We start from the raw sequence: 25,104 nt of genomic DNA on the forward strand, positions 1-25,104 counted from the left end.
TGAGCCAGTTCTCCCAGCCAGGGTCATCCTAGACCAGCCAGCTGACTGTAGAGGTATGAGTATGTCCAGACAAAGCCAGCCAAGCCTATCCCAGATCAGAAGAACCATCCACTTGACCCATAAATTCATGGGCAATAATAAATGTGTATTTTTTAAGCTTTGGTATATTTTGTTACACAGCAATAGCTAACTGATATAGCAAGTCTGGGGAAATGTAACTAAGAAGAAGGTGGTCTGTCAGTTTGACTTTAGTGAACACCAGCTGCCCCTAAATAATTACTCATTTTCCACTGCAGCCCCAAGCACCAGCCAGGTTGCAACCGCCACCAACATCTCCATACAAAAGGACTGACCAGCCTATGCAAGTTTGGAACTGACTTTTTTGGGCTTTACAGGATATTGGTCAAAAAGGACTTTTGCTCAGACAAAGATGATCTCCTCAGCAGAAGTCAGATTAGCCAGCAGGAGCAGCTGGACCTCAAAACCATGATCAAAAAGAGATGCCCTGTTTGCTCCAACAGTACGGAAGACTGGGTCACCTAAAAAATCAAATCAAATCAAAGTCCAGTAAGCGGGAATAGACTATGCCTGGATGTGGACAGAAGTCTGACCTCTTAAGAGATTATTTCTCCTTGCTCTGATTCTCAAGTATTTGAATCTAGGGCATCTGAACACTAAATATCAGACCAGAGCTAGGGCTACAAGGATACAGAATTTTGCCACTTATAAATGCATTTGGGAAGGTTTTTTTTTTTTTTTCTAAGAAGAGCGTCCATAGCTTTCATAAGATTCTCAGAAAAACTATAACCTGAAAAAAGTAAGAACTCCAACCGTAGAGAGAATGCTGGAAGCAACATTGCCTGTTCTTTGTCAACGTTCCTACAGGTCTGACTCTGTGCATTACTCTATCCACATGTTATTGGATGTACACATTATAATTCCTATAAGAAAATTTAACCATATTATAGGAATTATGTATTTCTACAGTTATCTATATCTTACAGGGAATGTCAGTCTACCTGTGACTTACCCTAACTATTTTTACTCTAAGTTGATGCATCTATATATTACTGTAACATATATATATTACTATAGTTGTGTGATACTGTATATTGATACTGTAGCTGTTACTTTGTTATTTATCATCCTTAGTATAGCTAAAAGTTATTATATTCATATGTAACTGTGGCTATACATTATTGCAATTACACTACTACATTTGTATGTTACTGTTTCCATGCAACGATTCTGTTATTGTGTGTAGGACTCTAATGGTATTACCATAAATCTGTGTTACCCTATTTATGTTATTTTATCAGGCGTTACAGCACTTATTACTGAAGTCATGCTTAACTGCAACTAAATGTTACTGTGAATATGCATTTACTCCAATAATAAAACTGCAATAGCTACCATTCCTTAAGCACATTCTAGGTGTTGGACCCTCTTCTGCTGCATGGTTTACATACAATTACCTCACTAATCATACAATATGACATTGTGCAGGTCTGTATTATTATACCCATTTTACAGGTGAGGAAACTCAGGTGCAAGTAGGCTAAGTTACTTGCCCAAGGTCATACCACCAGCATGCAGCAGTGGAGGGCAGGGGAAGAACTTTGAACCCAGGTCTGTCTGACTAGCTATTTGTGACAGCAGCTGTGTAACTCTATAGACTTGTTCTGTGTTTGGAGGCCAAGTACAGAAAATGGCTCATTGTTAACGATAGGGAAGGTACTTGCTGGATGTAGAATAAGGTTTTTTAAACTATCAACTTCATTTTCTGACATTTTTGTTGAGTTAGGAGTAATACAGAAACAATTAAGTTGCTAAAAGAACCTTGATTGAGTTAGCAGACAATAAATTTAAAGAAGAATAAAATTCATTCTCCTAAATTTCAATGAATTGACAAAGAGAGAAATGGTTACATGAGCTTAATTGTTGATGAGCTCTGTGCTTATGAACTTTATCGATTCTAAAACTGCCTGCAGCCTGGGAAGCCCTCAGGCCTACGAATGCCTTCCAACAAAACCACCACCACCAGGAATGGAGCCCCTTACTCACACCTGGCTACTCACCTCCTTCCAACCTTGAACAATATAAGGACTCAGGTTTCCAAGGAGACTCAGAAAATCGCCTTCTACTTTCGGAGCTTCCAGTGCTTCTGATTCCAGCCAATTCCTCTTGGCCTTTGCCTCCTGCCTGTTTTCTACGTCCAGTTCTACGTGAGTTCTGTTAGGAGTGAGGCCAGAATGGCCGGGGCCTTCAGCTGGAGTCTATAGGAAGTAGTAGTCCCTAGGGAAGAGGCTTCCTGTGTCCCAGCCCCAGCACTGATCCTACCCTGGGCAGAGCCTGCCCCAGGCACACTTGTAAGATTGCCTCCCTTGATCTCATCGACTACTCCCCCTCTGGCCTTAAAACTCACAGATGATCCACCCATGCCTGGCTGTTCCACGGCATCTCATGTTTGCCACCCTTACCACCTCCCTGGCTAGGCATCACCCCTCACATGCTTCCCGGTCCCCTTCTAGGTTCCACTCTCTAGAGCCAACATCTCTCACCCCTTCATGGTGACCACCAGCTACATTTACAGGTATTTGGGACACAGCTATAGAAGACCCCTCTCCTCCTCAAACCCAGGTAACACTGATGCTCAATGAGCAGGGCTTCCTGGGACTAATGCCAAGATCATGTCTGGATTGTTAATGAGTCTCATTCTGAACATACACAGCACTGAACAGCTTTAGATCAAGGTGGACCCCTTAAAAATCAAGCATCTAGCTTAGGGATGGCAAATACAAGAAACACTGCCCATCACTCCTCTATCCCATGTCTGTTGCAGATATCACTCATCAATCACAGACACTCTTTCCTACAGAGCCTTGGCACAGCTTCAGAATCCTTCTCCATCCACATCTCCAGCTACCACCAGTTGATCTGAAATGGCATATGAAATAAAATCCATCTCCTTTCTAGGCCAACTCCTTCATTGTGCAGATAGAGAAACTGAGGCCCAGAAGGAAAGCAAATTGCCCAGGTTCACACAAGTCAGATGCAAAATCAGGATAAAAGCCCAGAGTTCCCAGCCTCTAATCACAGCCACTTACCCAGGACATGCAGCTACACAGCAGGGCATGGCTGGGGATATTTGAGTCTCACTTCCTTTTTTTTTTTTTTTTTTTTGGTGGAGTTTCGCTCTTGTCCCCCAGGCTGGAGTGCAGTGACATGATCTTGGCTCACTGCAACCTCCGCCTCTTGGGTTCAAGCAATTCTCCTGCCTCAGCCTCCCAGGTAGCTGGCATTACAGGCGCCTGCCACCACGCCCAGCTAAATTTTGTATTTTTAGTAGAGATGGGGTTTCACCATGTTGGCCAAGCTGGTCTTGAACTCCTTGAGTCTCACTTCTAAGGAGCCCCCAAACCACTGGTCAAAGAGCAGCCAATGAGAGCCTGCTCCTCTACCCCATGCTTTCCATAGCAAGCCTCTGGTCTCCTAGTTCAGGGTGAGGAGAGGGAATATAGCTTCTAAAGTGTTTCAGTTCAGATAGAGGACGACTGAAACCAAACCTTTACATATATTAACATACCTGTCCCCATAATAACCCTGTGAGTAGATACTATCATTATCTCTACTTTACAAATGAGAAAACTGAGATATGGAGGAAACAAATGACTTGCCCAAGCCCACACAGCCGGCAAGTGCCAATGCTGGGATTTTAGCCCAGTCTGTCTCCAGAGTTGATGAACGTAACCACTCATACTACCAAATTGCGTGCGCGCGCGCACACACACACACACACACACACACAGACACACACACACACCAACTACCACATGAGAACTCCTTTCCCCTGCAGCACTGCTATGACCAAACCTTTTCCAGTTTTTGTCTATGTGGTAGGTGAGCAGAGGCCATCTGTGGAAGATTGGTCCTGGTCTCAGTGTACACTGAGGGCTCACCTGGGCAAAGAACCCCCACCAAGGGTACAATTCCCAAGGCTTAGTGGTTTATCTACACAAGAGAAGGGGACAGAATGTTAGTGGTTTATCTACACGACAGAAGGGGAAAGGGGGACAGAATGTTCCTGCCCAGTGGGGTGGGGGTGGGTTCTGCATCTGCAAAGAAAGGCCAGTTTTCCAGAGACCTGAGCTGGGAACAATAGATCACCTGCTCTCTGGGATTAATGAGGCTTCCCTATGTTTGTGAAGAGGTGATTAAGGAGCTTGTAGCTGCTTCGCCTCCTGTCAATAGAACAAAAGCCTCCATAGCTGCTGTCTTCAGAGGCTTTGCGGGGAGGGGAGCACAGGCAATAGGGTTCAGGGGTGCACTTTGGTTTACTTTGTGCTTTCCCACGTGGGCACCTAATGCCGGGACATTTGTCCCACCTCTTCCCAACCTAGAATTCCTCCCTACTGCTGCCTGGGCACTCCACAAGTATTTGTTGAATCCCTAACATATACCAGTCACCATGCCAGGTATAGGGACACAGAGATAACCAGGAGAGAGACAACCCCTGCTTTCACAGACCCCACAGTCTGGCAGGAAGATAGACATTAAATAAATACATATATGATGAGTTATTTAATTGCAAGTGTGATGAAGTGCTGCCCAGGAGAAGTATAGTGAACTGCAAATACTTAAGGGCCAAGGATCCTGCCTCTCTAGAGGTCAGAGAAGGTTCCTGGGAGACGTAGGAGAGAGAGGTGAGGTCTCAGCCAGGTATCTTAGGAAGGTAGACTTGACGGAACTCGACAACTGATGATATGTCTGAGGCGAAGATGAGATTTCTGACCCCAGAAATATGATGAACTATCCCACTAGCCTGCGCACAGAGCACAAATGGCAGAGCAGGTTAGGAGGAGGCAGGACGATGGGTCTGGGCACCCCACAAAGCGCCCAGTGGAAAGTTGTCTAGATGGGCCTGGGGCACAGGACCTAGGTCTGGGCTGAAGACACAGATCTGGAAGGCAAGGTAGAGGTCACACAGGAGTTAATGTTGTATGGTTAGGTGTCATTTCCAAAGAAGAGGGCCAAGACCAATCCCTGAGGGGAGCTGCCAGAAGCAGAGAAAGGGACTAATAATAGAGGTGGGGGAAATCTGGACAAAGTGGACATTTCAAAGCAGGGGAAGAGAGAGGCAGCAGAACAAGGCAGTTGACAGTGTCAGCTGCTGCCAAGAGATCTAGTAAGATAAAGACCGAGACGTGTCATTGGAATTGGTAAGTGGGTCACTGGTATCTTTGACAAGAGTGGTTTAGTGGAGACAGAAGCCGAAATGGAGCTGGTGAGGACAGCAAGCACGGTGAGGAAGCAGGAAAGGAGCGTTGCTGGGAAGTGGGGAAGAAAATGGGGCAATCACTGAGGAAGTATTCAAAGGGCTTTCCAGTTGGGAAAAGTGTGAGCAGATGTGCAGACTGAGGGCTTAATGCAGAAAGAGAGAAAGAGTAGAGATGTTGAATGAACGAGTAAATGAACAAAGAAGTTAAGACGTAGGAAGCTAATTGATGGAGAAGGGTCTTGGAGCCAGTTGGAGGCATTATGATTTAGGGTACTCTGGAGAGGTGGGAGGATGTGACAAGAGGATCGAGCCCCTCCCTCTCAGGTAGGATTGGGGAGGACACTGAGAGAGATGGATGGAAATCTAGGGAACCTACATCTGATGACCTTGATCTACCCAGTAGAGGGCAAGTTGAGGTTGTCTGCAGAGCATGACTGGTATAAGGAGGATGGAGGTGGGCGGGGGGGGGGGGTGCGGTGGAAAGGTTTGGTGAGGGCAACTGGGAGATGTGATAGGCCGACAGAGATGGGTATAATGACAGCCAAGGAGCAGTGAGGGCCCAGGTGGCGCTGGAAATCCTTCTCGTTACCCACAACAACTACAATAGCTCCCATCTGTTGAGTGTCTGCCTATAAGTTATTTCATTCTCTTAAGAGTCCAGTGACAGGGGCCCCATTATCCCTTATGTGCAGACAAAGATACTGAGATTCAAAGAAATTGAGTAACTTGTCCAAGGTCACGCAGCTGCTAAGGAGCTGGTATTTGAACATGAGTCTGTAAGTGCCGAACCCCATGATCTTTTCACTGACCTGTGAACCATACTCTATAATTATCCTCAGCACCACTTGGCAGTCCTAGAGTGCAAGGACAGGCAGCAGGTGTAGAGTCTGCTTAGGGCCAAGGACTGTGCTGGCCAGAGATGTCATGGGACCAGGAAACCGGAGGAGCCATGAGATCAGAAGAGGATGGCTGCCCAGGGAGTCTGGGCCAGTGGGGCAGCAGGGGATGTGCTGCTGGATCGCCAGGGACTATGAGAGCACGGGTGAGAAAACGGGCCTTTGGCCACATGGACAGTCATGCAAAGGATGGGAAGGAAGGAGAAAGAAGCAATCAGTACCAAAAACTTTGGAGACAGGATCAAAGCATGTCACACTATAAAACTGAGGCAAACAGACTTGACCCAAGGGGAGGAATTCAGACAACCATTTCATGGCTCAGACAGATCTGGGGTCTGATACCAGTCTGTCACCTTCCTGTGTCTGTAATAGTGGTCAACTTGCTTAAGTTCTCTGGGAATGTAAAATGTTTTCTCCCATCTATACAATGGTATCAATAACCCCTACCATATCCTATACCTAGAAAGTAGAACCCTTCAAAGGCTTCCCATCCAAACTCCCGACCAGGCCTTGACAGATGCCTGATATACTGGCCCTGCCCACCTGTCCAGCCTCATCCCAGTCCCCAGTCCTCATGGCTCCCTCAGCTTCCATGTGTCAGTTTAGTGAGGGCCACAATAATGCCCCAAACTCAGTGGCTTACAAGTATGTCTGTGGGTTTGCTGGGGTTTTGCTCATCTAGTCTGGGCTTGGCTGATCTTGGCTTCTGGCCACCAGTTGAGTTCAGGTCTCCTATGCATGTCTCTCATTCTTCAGGGACCAGTGTGCCACTGGAGCATCCTGGGACATGCCCTTCTCTGAGCAATAGCAGAGCACAGGACCACAGACCCAACCACACAGGAACAATCCAAGTTTCTACAATTCAAGGTGTCTCCGAACATCTCATTAATCAAAACAAGTCACATGGTCAAGCCCTAATTAAAACCGTGGAGAAGTGTGCTCCTGCCAACGTGAGGCCATGGCAAGTATGTGGGTGTGGAATGCAACGACAGGGGAGTGATGAGTTGGCATCAACAATTCCACCAAACAAATCCAGCCATCTTGGTCTCTGTCCGTCCCCACACATCCAGCTGTTGCCCCTTTAGAGCTTTGATCCAACTGTTCCCTCTGCCTGGAATGCCCTTTCCCACCTCCTCCCACTCGTCACTTGGCTGGCTTCTTTTCATCTTTTGAGCCCCAACTTAAACATTATCCCTTTTAACAGGCTGGGAAATGTAGTCTTCCAATTTACCCAGGGAGAGAATGAAATAGGATTTGATGAACATATCCCATTGTCTCTGCCACAGCCCGCTGATCATATAGAACCGGGGCCTCCATCTGCTGAATAAAAGACAGCCACCAAAAATGGACAGAGGATGAGGCAGAGCCCCCAAGAAAGAAGTCTGGAAGTTAAAGACCAAGAAACACAGCCATGAGAAACAAAGGTGGGGATAGGGGGGTGCGGGGACAACAGGAGGATGCTCAGAATGTAGAGTGACAGACACAGGCCAAGGGAGGCCCAGAAAGAGACAGCGGCCAAGAAAGGGTCACAGAGCAAGCAGCAGAGGCCACTGCAGACAGAGAAATAAGACTCAAGGGGCTGTCGGAGAGAGGACGAGCGAGCGCTTCCTCACACAAATGCGGCGTCTGCAGCTTTCTCCTTGCTGTTTCATTCCCCTCAGCCTGTCACCGACACACAGCTACAGAATCCAAAATCTAATTTGGCCTTTGTCAGCTCCATAAATGGTGTTCTTTAGGGGTAATTCCCTGCTAAATGGACAGAAATTCTAAGTTGGAAATCCGCATTGGCCGTCCGGGACCCGTTCTCCTGAACTCCGGGCATGAGAATGCAGCGGACAGGTCATCCTGCGAGCTCTAATGCTGGTGACAAATGGGAAGGTGGCTTTACTGCTTAGGCAGCAACTTCAGACAGCCCAACCACTGCTGGCCTGGGAGGTCTAATCAGCTCAGGTCTGGCCCCCAATGCCCCCCCACCCACCCCCACCACACCTCATTACTGCAGCAGGGAAATAACTAGGCCCCAGGAGGACAAGAACCTGGAACTAATTATTAGAGCAGGGGAAGGGAGGGATGTGGCCTTCAAGGGGCTTGAAGGTTCGGACAAGGCACTTCCTGCTCTCTCTTCCTGGGGCTGGGGCCACAACCTCAGCACCACTGCTCACTCTCCGACCCAGTCCTCACCAGCTGCTAGAAAAAAAATCTCCAACATGTAGAGGCCATGTCCGTTCCTGCCCAAGTCTTGATAGCAGACACCTCTCAGCCCAGTGTCACTCACCTCCTATCGGCCCACATCTGATGGCTGTGAAGGGCACCTGTCTGCAAGCTCCGACTCATCTCGCACTGAAGAGTTCCACCTCGAAGAGCCATTCTGGGTATCTTTCTACTTCTGCCCCAGAACCTTCCAGGAGAGCCTGGGAAATCACATAATTGTAGGGAAAGTTCAATTTAGAAATGCAAGAAAGAGCCAGATGCAATGGCTCACACCTGTAATCCCAGCACTTTGGGAGGCCGAGATGGAAGGTTTGCTTGAGCCCAGGAGTTTGAGACCAGCCTTGGCAACAAAGTGAGACCTTGTCTCTACAAAAAATATATAAAAACTTAGCCAGCGTGCTGGCATCCACTTGTGGTCCCAGCTACTCAGGAGGCTGAGCCAGGAAGATCACTCGAGGCATGATGATGCCAGTAAACTCCAGCCACAGAGCCAGACCCTGTCTCAAAACTGGGCGACAGAGCCAGGCCCTGTCTCAAAAAGAAAAAAAAGAAGAAAGAAATGCAGGAAAGCTAGCACCCCCAGGGGCATCCTTCAACCAATTGGGTTGGGAGTTGGTGGAGAAATGCCTCAGCTCTCAATGTTTCGGGCAGAGATTCTGGGGCACTCCCAGGAGGTTTGGTGGGCTCATGATCCCATAATGTCCAGAAACAACCCTGCCAGCTTACTCCTCTGTTGGCTTCTCCTCCTCCCCGTCTCACCTTCCTGCTCCCTCACTCCTGCTTCCTGGGGTCAGGTAAATCACCGGGACCCTGGTCCTCGTCTCAGGCTCTACTTCCAGTGTTTTTCCGACTGTATTCCTTGGAACCCCAGGGCACCTTAGGATGTGTCTACCCCTCTCTCACCTGCATTTGATTTAATGCTCTGTTGTCATCATCTTGAAATGTTTAATAAATTTTGAACAAGGGGCCCCATATTTTCATTTTGCATTGTACCCCACAAATGACGTAGCTGGTCATCCTCTGAATTTCCAGCACTTTGTACCAAGTCTGGCACTTGGACTCAGTTGAATTGAATTGCACTGAGCTTTGAGCCTCTGTCCCTCCCTCTCTCCTCTCTTGCTCCTAGCTCCTTCCCTGCTTCCCTCCTGACCTGGGACTTAAAGGTTGCAAACAGCAACAAGAGCAGGTCCTCTGTTTCTCCCCTGGGGCAGAAAGGAGTGGGAGCCTGTGGCCTGTGTACTTGATAGTCCCAAGGCCCCCTCAATGAGACTCCATCCCTTACCAGATCAGAGATTCCCCACGTCACAGCTCCCTATGAGGAAACCATACGTTTTCCTTTTTAAATGTCATTACACAGTTCTCATTATATTTTAAAAAGCTAAGTCTGACATAATTTGGCATTGCCCTAACTCTAAACCCTGGTAACAGAGAGCAATGTTCCACAGAGAAGAGGTCACATGAGCCAAAGCATTACAGAGACATGAGGTCAATGGATGACCTCAAGAATTAGAAGCAAACAGATTTTAGACAAGATATAGCTCCAAAGGTGGAAGAATTTGGCCAGAAGAAGGGGTCAGGGTGAGAAAATGCTTTTCTTAATTGGAAAAAAAGACAGCCCTAGGAAAATATGCACACACGTAGCATGATCTCTCTCTCTATTGAGTTTCTCTGTGAAAAGGAGAAGATGTAGGGGCTGCAAGCACAGACAAAGGGGACCAGGGGATTTGCAGAAAGCAATCACAGATAAGGTTCTTTCATTGGAGCAGTTAAAGCCACAGAAAGGAAAGGCATCAGGGTTTAACAGCTCATCTAGCTGACCAGAGGTCTCAGGGGGCTCAGAGAAGCCTCCAAGAAGCCAACATTAAATTGCTCTGAGAATGAGAGAAGTTAAGAGTCAACGTAAAATTAAGCTTAATTATTAGCAGTTAAGGGCTAACGAGGATGCCCGATTTACCTACGTGTTGGGCTATTTCTACATCTTGCTCTAAATTAGCTATCACTTTTTATATGTAGTCATTAATTAGATTAGCTCATTGTGCTTTGTTATTTAATAAATTCTACTACACACACACTCTATGTGTCTATAGGTTATATATGCAATATGTATTACATACATATATTTCGGTTTCTGTCTTCTGTTTTTGCAATGCACGTATCTGAGAAAACATTAAAGGTCCACAATTATCCACAACCATGGAGAGGCTCTTTGTTCAAGGTGACTCTAGCCCACACACTACAGTCCACCTAATGGCAGCTATCCAGATTGTATGCATGATGACCTGAAAGACTAGAACAGCTTCTAATGGGGGACGTGGGCATGAAAAGACAGAGGAAGTGGGAAAGGCGCTGATCCCGGGCTGGAGGGGAGAATGAGGTAGTCATCATGGTTGGTTGTGGAGGGTTCTTGGCGGCCAAAGAGTTTCCAGTGACTACGAGGGATCAGAGGCAAAGAAGCCACACAGAACCAAAAGAGCCTTCCTTCTCCTGGGCCCAGAGGCCAGCGTGGGGGCCCTGGCTGAGCAGCAGGGAAAAGGGAAATGGTGAGATCCCAGTGCCCAGGCCCAGCAGAGGGGAAGTGCATCTCCAGGAGGACTCTGAGGAGCCAGAGGGAGGGGAGGTACAGGGAGGACTCCTGGGAGGGGCAGGAAAATGGCCTAAGCCAGGCCAGGCGGAGGCAGGAGTTGGAGGAAACTAAGTTCCTACTGACTTCGATCAGTCAAAATGTGTCCCCAGGCTTGGTGCGGATAGAGAGGGAGGCCCCTTAGCCGTCAGGTGAGAGAGAGTGGATAACACACCTGACCCAGTAAGGCCCTTGCTCAAGGCACCCAGCCTCCCATGCTGTCCATATCCAACAGTAGATCTAATCCCAGCCACAACCAAAGCCACCAAAGTGCAAAGTTTCGGGGGCATCTGGCTTCCTGGGTGGATGCTACTAACCAACCTGAACCTGACTCACTCACGTAGTGGCTCATTTTTGAATTTCAGTGAAGATGACTCTCTTGACTTGATCCCTGAACTGGGTGGGAAGCACCATGGTTGGCAGCTTTGAGTGGTTCACAGGCAGCAGAGGAACTCAGGGGAGGAGGAGGAGACTCTAGGTACCAACTGTGGAAGTATCTTGGGGCAGAGGCCTTGTCCCGCCTGGCATCCCAGCACGAAACCTCCCAGGGAGGTGTCCCTGGTTACAGGAGGCCCCAAGAACTAGACCAAAATTGTCAATGTGTGTTTGGGTCAAATGGAGCGAGCCAAGGGAAAGGCAGCCTCTTCCCAGCCTCTAAGCATAGCTGTTCTGCATGCACCTCAGAGTCCCGGCCTGGGGGAATCACAGCCCTTGCACCCGTCACAGACAGCCAGACCATGAGGGTCCACACCTGGATGGCTGAAGCACTTCTGCCAGGTTCCCAGATCCCTCCCAGAGGCCTATCCCTCGGCCACCACCACTGCTGCCATCTCCAGTCACTGCACCTTCGACCCTTTCCCCACACTCAGTGCAAGGTGCATGTCTTGCCTGTGGTTCCACTAAGCGTTTCAGTTCCTTTCTTGGCAGCCTTTCCACATGCTGCAGCCCCACCCACAACAGTGTTCCTCTCCCCGGAATGACCAGAGTGCAGGGGAGGGACTCGAAGGCTCCTAGTGAGGCACCTAGGCCAGCCCTGACCTGCCTGTGTTCCTCCAAAGGATGAGGGGGCTACACCAGGAGACCTCCAAGCAGCCTGTGCTCTGGCCAGACCTGCAGCAGGCTGGAGGCAGGAGGCTGCTTCATTGGCTGCACTATGCTCTGGGATCCCAAGGGCCAGGTACCCAGGCAGATGCGTGGGCAGGTAGGACAGTCCACAGCCAGCATGGACGAACCCTGAGCTGGCCTAACCTACCCCATCCAACCCCTCGCCAGCTCCCAAGGCAGCCTGGGGGCAGATTCTGGAAAGTGTCTTCTCCATCAATCCGAGGGCCATTTCAAGACCCAAGAACACAGGCTGGAGTCAGACCCAAGTTTAAGTTCTGTCTCCGCCACTTCGTAGTTGTATTATCTTGAGCAGGTTATTGCACCTGGCCGCTATCATTTTCCACATCTGTGCACTTAGCACGGTAGTTAGTAGAGAAGAAATCACCTATCATAGTGGCTCAAAGGTGAGGGGGAGAAACAGGAAGTGGGGAGAGATTCAAAGATACCCAGAAACGAGCATCCTGAGGACAGAGGCCTCAGACAGCAATTTAAGCCCCCAAGACTGAGGCAGAGGTGGGTTTGCCAAGGAGGAGGCAGCAGGAAGGTTTCGGGAGGAGACAGCAGACTGGGGAACGAGTCAGTTCTCACGGCCGCTGAATAATTCACAGGGCAGCCGGGATGGCATATGCTTCCTCTAAGCCCTTAGCAGTAGGAATGCCAGCCTCCCTCCCTCTCCCGCACTCCCCCCTCCTGTCGTCGCCCAGGAAACCAGCTGCCTCCTCACGAAGGAAAGGCCACCTGGGGTCAGAGAACAGGGCAATGGAGGGGGAAATGGAAGCGGAGTCATGTCCCCCAACCTGCCAGGCAGGTCCCAGTGGTGAGAAAGTCAGTTCTGCTGACGCTGCCAGGTGACAAGGCAGGAAAGCCTAGGTAAGGAAGTGGCAGAGAGGCTGGGGACCCTCCCTCCTCAACGCCACCAGAGATGCCACAAAATGAAATAAAAGAGGTACAGACGCAGGGACTGAGGACAGTGAGAGCTCAGAAATGAGGCCGGTTTAGATGGATCCAGGGACAAAGGTGCTCAGGGATGTTGGTCTGTTTGTCCATGGCTCCCTTCTACCCCTTGTGTCTGGCTTCCCCCTGGAGCTGGCTCTCTCCTTCACCTAGAGCTTGGCTCTAGCCCCGTGGAGAGCCAAGTCATCTCTTAAGCTTAGAGTAGGTTTTCGAGAATAGATCCTGCCTAGCTCACCCCTGGCACACATCCTGCGTCATCCTTGGCCTTTTATAGACCAACACAGGCAGCCCCTGGCCAAGGGATTCAGTACCTCCTCTGTGTCCCTCCCTTCCAGCCGCCCTCCCCTTGGGCCCAGGGCCCTACCTACTACCTGAGGCCTGGTTTCCCTTGCCTTGCATCCTCACACTGCTTCCCAGGGCCCAAGACCCCTGCCTTGTCCCTACCCTAGTTCCTGTAGGGTCCCAAGGCACCCTCATGTTCTCAGCTTACTTCTTAATGCTGAAGGAAACCACAGTTGCCTCACACAGTAAACAACACTAAACCCAAGGAACAGAAACTTCTGTGGCCTGGACAGTGCTGATGACAGGAGTCGATCTTTATTACTAAGTGAACTGAGGTTCAACTCTTCATGCATCTGAGAACAGCCAGTTACTAGTTGTAGAACGTTGTGCAAGTGGCTTAACCACCGTGATCCTCAGTTTCCTCACTGTGAAATGAGGATATTTTAAGGATTAAGTGAAAAGGGAATATAGCAGGCACCTAATAAGTCATGGATGTGTTGTTTAGTAGTATTGCTAATATTAAATATGTCACTTTATTGTCTACAACATACACGCATGTGTGTGCTTATGTGTTCATCATTCTTCCTGGTTCACTGATTTTTTTTTTTTTTTTTTTTTTGAGATGAATCTCTCTCTGTCACCAGGCTGGAGTGCAGTGGCACCATCTCGGCTCACTGCAACCTCCACCTCCGGGATTCAAGCGATTCTCCTGCCTCAGCCTCCTGAGTAGCTGGGACTACAGGCACGTGCCACCACGTCCAGCTAATTTTTGTATTTTTAGTAGAAACGGGGTGTCACCATGTTGGCCAGGATGGTCTCGATCTCTTGACCTCGTGATCTGCCCACCTGGGCCTCCCAAAGTGCTGGGATTACAGGCGTGAGCCACCGCGCCCGGCCACTGATATTGTTTTCTGCTCATCTCAGTGGAGCTCATGCTAAAGTGCAGCTGCACAGAGTTCCATTTATTACAAAGCCTAAAACATTGAAAACTTCATTCAATTAGCAAATTTATCATTATTGTCTGAGCAAGCTATAATTTTTGATGGAATTTGCCAAACATGATAATTTTATTGAGCAAACCAAATTACGTAAGGTTGCCTTTGCACTCCTAAATTAAGAGAGTGACTTTAGATATGAAAAGGGTGCTACAAAAATAAGTATTGCATATGTTTCAAAATTTCCCAAAATTTCTATTTTTCCCCATAAAGAAAAATAAAAGGTTTGGGTTATTTTTTTTTAACCCAAGCTTTTCAAGTTCCCAAAAATGTTGTACTTCTCAGCCCCATAAGGTGAGGAAAATATGCCAGGAACACAGGATTGCATTTCTAGGACACTCTCAAGCTTGGCAGCCCCATCTCTGAGTCATCCTACCCATTGCTGAACTGTGTGGGGTTGAGCTAGAAGCCCTAGTCCCCTCACCCCCAGGACAGGACCTCACAAAAGAAGCCAAATTTTGCCTGGCTCCTGCCTCAGGCAGGCCCTGGTCTTCCCTCCCAGTCTTCAGTTCTAAGCCTTTTCCTGTCCTTGTCCCTTCTCACATCAACTGTAGTTGGGTGAATGGATGTTCCCCAAAAAGAGATGCTGAGGTCCCAACCCCCAGCACCTGTGAATGTGGCTGTATTTGGAAATAGGGTTTTTACAGATGTAATCAAGTTAAGATGAAGTCATACTGGACTAGGGTGGACCTTAAATCCAAAGACTGTATCCTTATAAGGAAAGGAAGATTGAGAGAGAGACAGAGGCACTCACACACAGGGAAGAAAGCTAGGAGAAGATGGAGGCAGAGACTCGAGTGATGCAGCTACAAGGCAAGGAATGACAAAGGCTGCTGGGAGTGACCAGAAGCCAGGAGGAAGCAAGGACAGATCCTTCCCTAGATCCCTCCAAGGGAGCATGACCTTGATGACACTGATTGCAGACTTCCAGCCTCCAGGACTGTGAGAGAATAAATGTGTGTGTGTGTGTGTGTGTGTGTGTGTGTGTGTGTGTGTGTGTGTGTGTGTTTAAGCCACCTGGTTTATGGTCATTTGTTACGGCAGCCCTAGGAAACTAACACACCGGCCAACCCCCAAGGAAGGCAGGCAAGCATGACTTCCCCTCCATTACCGATGGACAAACAGAGGCTGGGAGGCTGGGCACATCCTCCAGAGAAGACTTCAACCCAGGTCCACTAATCACCTTGGGGGAGATGACAGGAGCAATAGACTTGAATCAAAAGAACAGAGTTTAAGTTCTGCCCTTTCTGCTGATTTGCTATGATCGAGAGAAAGCCATATCCCCTCTTGGAGCCTTGAAATTTAGACTAAATAACCTCCCTCTTATCTAGCCTAGGATTCCACTGGACAAAGAATGGAAGCCCCATGATCCACTGCCCTTAGCCTGGGGTTTTGCCCTTCCACCTAACACATACAGAGAAAGATCCAGGTGGACTGGTGGGTGGAGAAGAGGTCTGTGGAATGGGTATACCCATCAGAATTTCCCCAGGAACCAGTCTAGAGAAACAGAGGCATGCAGGGAGTTCTGTGCACTGGCCTGAAAAGTTCTGTGCTGAGGGTGGTGGCTCACGCCTGTAATCCCAGCACTTTGGGAGGCCGAGGCGGGCAGATCACTTGAGGTCAGGAGTTCATGAGCAGCCTGGACAACATGGTGAAACCCCGTCTCTACAAAAACTACAAAAATTAGCCCGGCGTGGTGGCTCGCAACTCTAGTTCCAGCTACTCGGGAGGCTGAGGGGGGAGGGGTGCTTGAGCCTGGGCGATTGAGGCTGCGGTGAGCCATGATCTTGCTCCTGTACTCCAGCCTGGGTAACAGGAGAAGGCCCCAAAAGCCCACTTATTCATGCAAGAAGCAGGAGGTTGGGTGATAAAGCCCAGAGGAGTCAAGGAACTTGTCCAAGGACACAAAGTGGGAATGTGGCTAGGTCCTCCTGCCAGACCTCCAGCTGAACACTCAGATCTTGCAGAGAATCTTCCACACACTCACCTGCACACTAAGTGGTTGGAGACTCACTCCCCAAGGTGCCAATTTTCTTATCATGGTAACAAAACCAACAAAGAATTAATCTGCATGTTATTATTATCTTGCACAGAGACCAATCTAAAAATGTCAGTGATAAAATATATCTACCTCCGGAGTAGACCACTCCCCTGCTGCCCTCCTTCACCGAGCCACTGCTGCAGGTATGCTGATCTTTTCTCTGATCCTAGATCACCTCTGCCTCGGGGCCTTTGGACCTCTATGGCTGGCTTCTTGTCTAATTCAACCACTGCCTCCCCAGTAATGCACTCTCTGACCACTCAGCTTAAATTAGCACCACTCTGCTCCTATCCAGTTTCCAATGCATCGCCCTGTGATGTTTTCTTCATGGCACTTTCATCTCTTTAAAATCATCTTGTTTGTTGTGTCTCTCCCTCCACCCACCACCAGACTGTAAGCTCATGCGGGCAGGGATTTTTGTCTGCTTTTGTTTACTGCGGTACCCCAGTACCTCATCCTCAAACAACAGTATGCATATAGGAAGCCCAAATAAATATGTGTTATATGAATGAATTACTCTCTCTGCCAGGCTTTGTCAGGGCTACAGGGACACATTAGACATGGTCTTGAGCTCCCAGACAGTGGGTGAAGCTGACAAAGACACCGATCATTATGGCACCCCATCATGCATGCTCTGGCAGCGAAAAGAATGAGGTGGTACAGGGCTCAGAGGAGGGAGCAGGCTCTGCTGGGATGGGGTCAGGACAGCTTCACCAAGAAGAAGACCAATGAACGCACCTTAAAGGATAAATAGAAGCTCCCTGGACCCAGTGTGGTTTCCCACAGTGTATGCCATGCCAAAAATGGTTGGCCTTGCACCGGAAAGAGATGTGGAGCCACCAAGAGTTTCAAGCAGAGGGGTCATAGCAGGATTAGATTTGCACTTCAGAGCCGTCTTTCTGGTTGCTGTGAGTGCAGGATGGTTTGGAGGGAACTGCCAAAGGTCTGCAGTAACAACCCAAGTAAGAGATGATGAGGCCGGGACTAGGGTGTGTTGTCTGGAATGGAAAGGAAGGGACAGATTCAGTTGAACGTGTGGCCTGCTAGACAGTGGAGAGAGTGAATGGGAAGGGGAAGAAGTCTAGATAATGGCAGAGCTGATGGCATCATGTCCAGGAGCCTAGTAGGATGAAGGTGGGCCCCAGGCTCAGATGTATCCCAGTGGGCCCTTGATTTGACTCATGCAGGTGTGTCAGAACATCACATCTCATCACCTTCCCAGCTTCCAAGCTGGGCAATTTGGGAACATAATCTTCATGCCGACATGGGAAAGGAGAGAGGGGTTTTGCTTTTGGCAACCCTCAGCCCAGGGGACTGGGTCTGAGAAGTTACCATGGAGGTCACTAGTGAGGCACCAGGAGCAGCTCACCATGGAGGGTGGGGACAGAAGGGCAGAAGATGCCATGAAAATGAGTGCAGTTTGCCTGTGAAGGAGAAGAGGATGGAGAGGATGAGGGAGAAACTTTGATGCATTTTTGGACCAAGGGAAAGAAGCAATAGAGAGGAAAGCACTTGTGGCACCTCAGGGAAGTCTGTGGAGAAACAGATGGGAAGGGATACAAGGCAAAGGTGGGGATATTTGTCTCGGACAGAAGGAAACAAAAAATACGAGAACAAAGAGATGAACTGTGTCTGGGGGAGAAAGAGCACAGCATTAAGGCACATTCCCAACTAACGGCCTCTTTTTCTAAGGAAGCTGGAGGGGGGTGTGTCTTCTGAGAGTCAGGGGAAAAGCAGAGATCAGGGGCTACGGGAAGGTCCAGGTGGTTGGTGCAGCCAGTGAGAAGAATGGGCTGCCGGGAGGAGGCAGAAGGGCTCTGATGGTAGAGGTCCTGAGTAAGCGAATTCTCCACCAGTGCCCAGGGACCCAGGGTACAGGGTAGAGGAGGTATTGCTGGATTGATCTGGGCTTGGTCCTCTGTCCTACAACCATGCTTGAACTTGTCGGGATGTGTGTCCTGATTTTTGAATGGGAAAATCTGTTGCCTGCTGTATCAGTTAGGCTCTCAGCAGGAAACAGATGGCACACTCAAATTGGATAACTGAAGGAGAGTTTATGAAGGGTCTATTTACAAAGGTGTGGGCAGCGTGTAGGGGAGTCATGGGTTACTGCAGCTCCCTCAGGCTTGTATGGGGAGACGGGATCATGACTCTGCTGCCATCCTGGGGCTGAAGGAGCAAGGGGACAGATGGCCATGGAACCTAGAGAGAGCCTCGTGGAGAAGGCTGGCCATGGAGACCAGCCAGCAGGGAGGAGCCGGGAAATAACTACCCCAACCCCCCTCTCCTCCCTCCCTCCAATCTCCTGCTAGGCTCCCTATTGGCTGAACCACACACAAAACAAAAGGGCAAAGGAGCTCATTGTCGGGGCCAGACAGGTCAGCAGGGTGGAGGGACCAGAACAGAGTTGGTGGGGGCCGAGAATGGGTCCAGAGGGGCAAACAGAAGGCACCAATCAAACCCAGCTCTAGGGATCCCTGCCTTCAGAGCCACTGTCCTTCCTGTGCAAGAGGGAACAGACCAGTCCTTGGGGCCCCAGAGGGCTCAAAGGAGGAAGGTATGTTTTTGTGTGTGTCAGGACAGGAGGGTGGAGTGACAGGGAGAGGAGAGGCTTCTCATCTTCTCTTCAGTATCATAACCTGTCCCCTCTCCCCGCCCTCCCCAGCACCTGATTTCTAAAGTGGAGGCACTCCTGTTTAGAAAGAGGTGGTGATCAGATTCTGTGATTAGGAGGTTAGGGTGGGAGCCAGAGAGAGAGAAAAATAAAATGCTATAGGGGGTCAGAACCGCTGGGGCTCAGCAGACAGCCAGATGGACAGGCAGATGGACCAGGGCCACCCCCCACTGACCCCTGCCTTGCTTCTTGTTCCATCGAGTACAGTTGAGTCAAAGGTGCTAATAGATCCCTGAGAAAGATAGATGGAGTAATCAGGGTAAATGAAATTAACATGCACAGGGTAATCAACACTCATTAAGCCAATTTAGTCAAGTGATGACCTCAGTCAGCTTTTATTTAATCATATACTTAAATGTCAAATCAATATGCAAATTTCACCCAGGTCTTTTCCAATTATAACCCATTAAAAACTTTCCAGTAAATCAATGCCATCAGGCAAGGCAGCGAGAGCAAGCTGCCCAGATGACTGGACAGTGGGCCTTTTGTCTACAGCAGTCCCCCTCCCCCTAGGCCCTTTTCCTAGCCCCCACCTTCTACCATCAAAACTCATCCATCCAGGCTGGGCGTAGTAGCTCATGCCTGTAATCCCAGCACTTTGGGAGGCCGAGGTAGGTGGATCACCTGAGGTCAGGAGTTCCAGATCAGCCTGGCCAACATGGTGAAACCCTGTCTCTACTAAAAATACAAAAATTAGCCAGGAATGGTGGCAGGTGCCTGTAATCCCAGCTACGCAGGAGGCTGAGGTAGGAGAATTGCTTGAATCTGGGAGGCAGAGGTTGCAGTGAGCTGAGATTGCACCACTGTACTCCAGCCTGTGCGACAAGAGCGAAACTCCATCTTAAAAAAAAAAAAAACCTCACCACACTATGTCCCCTCGCCGCCACCACTGTGACTCTAAGGAAAAGCAGGCTACAGACCAAAAACTTCCCCAAACAATCACATAGTCACCTCGTTCACACTCCTGGGCACTCAGCACCTTGTTTTTTGCAGTAAGCATTAGTGCTCGCTATCTTCTTGAAGCCCACCAAAACTCCTAGCAGGTAGACATCAATATCCCCCAAAATTACAAATTACAAATGACCAAAGGGAAGCTCAGAAAAGTTTGGAAGCTTCTCCCAGAATACCAGCTCATCAGTAGAAAATGGGGACTGGAGGCAGCACCCCGAGGCCATGCCGTGCCTGGAGGCCGGTCTGCCACCCACATTTAGGCAAAAGGAAGAGGTGAGGGTGTGAAAAGAGGCATCTCTTCCCTTCCATGACTGAGTCAGCCAAAGCCCTCAGGCCCCACCTCCAATGCTCTAATTAAGCTGGGATGTGATTGATCCACATTTAAAAGGCTGTGTTGGAGCTGGGGAGAATCCATTGAGCCCAGGAGTTCAAATCTAGCCTGGGCAGCATGGCAAGACTTCATCTCTAAGATAGATGATAGATAGATGCATAGATAGATAGATAGATAGATAGATAGATAGATAGATAGATAGATAAAAGGCCATGTCAAATTAGGTTAACTTGTTCCAGGCCTTGGGAAAAAAAACTCAGATTATGACTGTCTTTGCTTATTATTATCCCATCTACACTTGATGCTGGCAGCTATGGTAATACCAGTGAGATAAGAAACAGACAAACAACCAAAGTCCCACAGAAAAGGAAATAGGGAAAGAAAGGACCAGCGCTTACCAGATTCTTGCCTGTCACCACATTCGCACTGTGCTGGGTGCTCTTCCTTTGGTGATCTTGTTTGCAAGGTATGACCGTTTCATAAATAAGGGAGCAAGATCAGAGAGGGTGGCGAATGTCCCTGAGGTTACACAGTGAGTATGTGGCAGACTTGGGAATAAAAACTAAGTCTTTCTGCATCAAAGGACTCAAAACCCACAGGTCATTCACGCCCAGGGGAGCCCAGGTACCTGTTCACATAGACTCTCCCCAGGAGCTGTACCACCAGCAGGTACAGGCCAGACCAGTGGGCTGGGGGCCTGGCTTCCTGATATGAATGGTCCAGGGGAGCAGCCTGAGCCCCCTGCCTGGCCCAAGAGGCCCAGCCTCAGGCTGGTGCAGCAGAAATGACAGCTGCCTCTCAGAGACCTGCTTTCCAGGGCCAGCCAGGAGCTGGCGGGGAGAACACTGGAAGAATCTTGATTCTATCATAGCAGACCCAGACTGAAGATGAGTTTCTGGGGATATGCATGGGAACTGACTTGCACATGGCACCACGGTGTCGGTGACTGCTGGAAAATGATTGGGAGTGTCAGTAACCAATGGTGTGAAGGAGTCAACACTGGTGCCTTTGACAGTTTCAGAGCCACTTGCCTGCAGCTCTGAACCACTCCCAAAGAAGTGAAGACGGGAGGCCTCTGACTGAGTAGGGGTAGGATAGGAACACTAAGCTTGCTGACAGAGCCGAGAACTGCTGCCCCTTCCAAGGCTAGATCCATCAGATTTGGAAGGCACCACCTACATGCCCCATGCAAGGTGAGGTCAGAAATAGTGCACATGGAGCCTGCCCCTGGCCTCTAAAATGATGACAGAGAGGGCCAATAAGTAAGGTGACAATGCCTCCTGGTTTGCCTGGGACTTTTCTGAGGAAAATCCCATGATTCAGGAAGCCCTTCAGTTCCAGACAAACCCAGATGGCTGGTTCCCCTGTAGAAGATCCAGCCAGAGCTGCCATGGGAGAGAAGGGCATCACCCTCCATCCTCCACCCAGCAGCTTGGGCAAGACGTAGTTGACTCCTGTCAGTTTCGTAACTCACAGGAAGAGGAAGAGAGGAAAGGAAATGCCAGGAATGAAAGGGAGGTAGGGGAGGGCGAACAGTGATGGGCTTTATTCGGTGCCAGCTCAAGGTCAGGAACAGTACTAGGAGCATTCAACTATATCATCTCATTTAATCCTCGCAACAACCCTAGCAGGCAGGTGCTGTCATTTCCATTGTATATGGAAGCGAAGAAGATTCAAATATATCATCTCACTTAATCCTCACAACAACCCTAGCAGGCAGGTGCTCTCATTTCCATTGTATGTGGAAGGGAAGAACATTCAAATGTATCATCTCATTTAATCCTCGCAACAACCCTAGCAGGCAGGTGCTATCATTTCCATTGTATGTGGAAGCGAAGAAGATTCAAATATATCATCTCATTTAATCCTCACAACAACCCTAGCAGGCAGGTGCTATCATTTCCATTGTATAATGAAATGAAGAAGCCCAGGCTCAGATCAGTTAAAGAATTGACAAGAAAAACTGTTTTTCTGGAGAGACTTTGGCCAATAACTCACCCCTGGGGAAACAAAAGTGAGTGGAACAAAGGGACTTGGCCGTGCCGGCCCCTGTGCGGCCACAGAGGAGAAAAGCAGAACTTAGTCTGACAGATGCACCTCCTCTAGAAAAGGGCAGATTTTAAAGAATCTTCCCGATAGAGAGATGCAAGCCCCTGTCTGGATCTTCAAAGGGGAAGACAGCTCCAGAGCGGGGAACAGAAATGTCACAGACAACCAGGACCTGGAGTAGTCCCGATAGGGAAGGACAGGCAGATCTGAAGGGGTCTCAGGAAGCAGCTCCCTAAGCCCAGATGTAAAGGGTGTCTGCACAGACGGCAGGGGAGCGCTGGCCAAGCGGAGAGCTACACAGACCACAGGAACCCCCAAAGCTGCCAGAAGCTCCAAGGGGACTGAAATGTAACAGGCAGGTGCTTAAGACACATCTCCAAACCCCAGAAAGATTCCTGTCTGAGAGGATGAGAAAGCCAAGAAATCCTAGAGGACAGAAGAGGGCAAGAAAACTCCAAACAAGCAAAATGTCTTCATTTGGGGAAACGCAGAAAAGGAGCATTTTCCTAACTTGGTCTTCATCCCAGCAAGAGCCTAGGACGTCAGTTTGTGTGCACAGGGAAGACAAGTCTTGGAAGCAGGCCTGCCAGACCCACCTCATTTCCTGTTCTATCAAGTGACCGCCAACCTAGTGAAACTCCAGGGGTTTGGAGAATTCTCCCAAACTCCTGTGGACCAGACAAGTAAGAGGGAGTTGGATGGCAGAGCTCAGGGCATTCGTAATGACTCAGTGGGCAGGGTCAGCAGGATTTATCCTTGTGGGTCTGGGATGCAGGGGGGTCACAGGGAATTCCAGACAGAGGAAATGGCAGGAGCCAAGGTGTGGCAAGTGGGAAACAGAAATGATTCCTTATCATAACCTCCTGAGTTGTAACAAGGCAGCTTCCCGCTCACAGGCTGATATACTCAGATCTCTCAGCAGCTTGAACTTCCCATATCCTATGACACTCATTTCTCTCATTCCTCAAATGAGCATGTATGGAGCAGTTACTATGCCAGGCATTGTTCTAGGCACTGGCAAGCAGCCATGCACGAGGGGGCAGACAACGGCCTTGCTTTCACAACACTTAGAGGCTAGCAGAGAACATGACACTGGGCAAAAGAAACTCCATTCTCTCAGGAAATTCTCACCCAGCCATGCAGATTTAAATGCTCGAGTACATTGATGACTCCGTATGTGTATCTCCAGCCCAAAACGTCTCCTCTGAACACCAGATGTGCACTTTCAACAGCTTCCTTAATATCTACATTTGCATTTCTAAAAGCATTTTAAACTCATAGTCTCTAAAACAAAAATGAGTCCACAAACTTCTCCCTCAACAAAACCTGTTTCTGCTCTTCCCTCAGCCTTTCTTCCCAGTTACTCAGGTGAAAACCTGGAAGTCATCCTACATTCCTCTCATCGTGCGTGTGCATGCATGTGCACATAACTCACACACACATGTACACACACACATGCACGTGCACACAATCCAGTCCATAGCCAAGTTCTTCCGGTCCTAATGTGGAAAATAAAACAAAACAAAATCCCAAATTGGCCACTTCTTCCAGCTGTGTACTTCCACAACTAGCACCCTGGTCAGAGCCACCATCATCTGTCTTCTGCGCCGTTAAGTTAGTCTCCTCCCTGGTCTCCATTTCCCACAACTCACCGCCCTAGGATATAGTAACCACACAGCATCCCGAATGATCTTTTAAAAAATCTAAATCAGGCGGGGCACGGTGGCTCACGCCTGTAATCTCAACACTTTGGGAGGCCGAAGCGGGTGGATCACGAGGTCAAGAGATCGAGACCAGCCTGGCCAACATGGTGAAACCCCGTCTCTACTAAAAATACAATAATTAGCTGGGTGTGGTGGTGCACACCTGTAGTCCCAGCTCCTCGGGAGGCTGAGGCAGGAGAGTGGCTTGAACCCGGGAGGCAGAGGTTGCAGTGAGCCAAGATGGCACCACTGCACTCCAGCCTGGCAACAGAGCGAGACTCCATCAAAAAAAAAAAAAAAAAAAAAATTCTAAAGCAGACCGTTTCTTTCCCTTGCTCAGAACCCTTGACAACAAGCCATGCTCAGGTCCCTCCATCATGAGAAAAAGCACTGTCCCAAGCCCATGCTTCACCTGCCCCCCTCACATCAGGGTGTTCCTTAACTGTCACTCTCCACTCCCTGCCCCTCGCAATCTCCCACCAGCCAGCCTCCAGCCTCCAAAACCTCTCTCAGCAAGGTGACCCATGACCACATCCTGGGCTCACCCCTCAGCCTCCTGGGTCTTCATCCTCCCTGGCACTGTGCCTACAACCCTGCTGACCATTCATTTCCTCCCTAGGGTTTCTGCAATCTAGCTCCTCCCTGGTTCTCCTGTCTCCTCTCTGACTGTTTCTCTATTACCTTCCTGGACTCTTCTTTCTCCAGTTGCTCCATAAATGGTGGGGGGTTCCCAGGACCCAAAACTCACCCTCTTTTCTGCTTGTTATAAATACTTCATCTACTTTTACTAACTCATCACTAGTTCACTATCACTAATTCTCTGATGGTTCCCTAGTCTGTGTCTTCAAGCCTCAGACTTGTAATTATAACTTTGTCCTGGCAATAGCACTGCAAACCAACACAAAAAGCTTGTCATTACCTTATCACTTTATCCGCATGCGCACCTTATTCTGATGCAATTTCCAATTCCAGAAATCTTGGCATCATCCAAATCTCCTCTCTCCTTTGACCACTC

At 49.0% G+C, this 25,104-nt stretch overlaps 1 long non-coding RNA gene across 1 annotated transcript in view; it reads right to left on the reverse strand.

Moving 5' to 3' along the window:
• The window catches only part of LOC134734592 (uncharacterized), a 235,778-nt gene that overhangs the window by 32,789 nt on the left and 177,885 nt on the right, over nt 1-25,104 (reverse strand). Inside the window, exon 3 of the long non-coding RNA XR_010117726.1 lies at nt 8,450-8,585. This is a non-coding gene — a long non-coding RNA (uncharacterized lncRNA). The remainder of the gene's footprint in view (nt 1-8,449; nt 8,586-25,104) is intronic.

Source organism: Symphalangus syndactylus, chromosome 12, assembly GCF_028878055.3.
Source record: "Symphalangus syndactylus isolate Jambi chromosome 12, NHGRI_mSymSyn1-v2.1_pri, whole genome shotgun sequence".
Taxonomy (NCBI): Eukaryota; Metazoa; Chordata; class Mammalia; order Primates; family Hylobatidae; genus Symphalangus; species Symphalangus syndactylus.